Source organism: Bison bison, unplaced genomic scaffold (assembly GCF_000754665.1).
Source record: "Bison bison bison isolate TAMUID 2011002044 unplaced genomic scaffold, Bison_UMD1.0 scf7180017864514, whole genome shotgun sequence".
Lineage (NCBI taxonomy): Eukaryota > Metazoa > Chordata > Mammalia > Artiodactyla > Bovidae > Bison > Bison bison.
Genome location: NW_011495067.1, coordinates 868,042 through 868,927, shown reverse-complemented (window position 1 = coordinate 868,927; position 886 = coordinate 868,042).

The window sequence follows — 886 nt, the reverse complement described above, 5'->3', positions numbered from 1 at the left end:
CTTAAGGGAATCAACCACAGACTTCAAATACATGCTGGAAACATACATGTTTCCAAGAATGTTTACTTATTGTCTTGGTAGAAAGGAAAAGAAATTAGCAAGGAAGAATTCTAATGACTGAGTTTCTGAATTTTTTAACTTACTGACATGCAAGTTTAAAATAATACAATTTTTCATAATTAATTGCCTCTTTACCACCCACATTATTCCACTTTAACTCATACCCTCCACTGACAAACAGAACAATAGTGAGCTATTTATATGCCAGAGAAGCAATGTTTAAAAATTTTAAACACAACCAATTCTATATGAAGAAAGGCATTAGTAAACTTATAGGCAATAGAAGAAATAGAAAGAAACAGGTAGATCATCTCTTGACAATAAAATATAACTAACACTTAAAATTGAGAATATTCTGTTTTGACAAGGATGCAGTAAAAGGGACTCCCTTAATAAATGTTATGAAAATACAATTTGATATAAGACTTCGGAAGACAATTTCTTAACCTAGCTTTGTAATATGTCCTGAAGTCAGAAGCATGAGGGCTGCTGCTTTGTTCTTTCTCAAGATTGCTTTGTCTATTCAGGTTCCTTTGTGGTTCATATGCATTTTAAGATTATATTTTCTATTTCTATAAAAAGCACCACTGGAATTTTGATAAGAACTGCACTGAATCTATAGATGGCTTTAGATAGTAGAAACATTTTAACAATATTAAGTCTTCCAAACCATGAACATGGGATGCCTTTCTGTTTATTTGTAGCTTCTTTAATTTCTTTCCTTAGTATGTTATAGTTCCTAGAGTATAAAGTGTTTTGCCTCCTTGGTTAAGTTTATTTCTAAGTGTTAAATATTACTTGTTCAGTCATGTCCGACTGTTTGTGA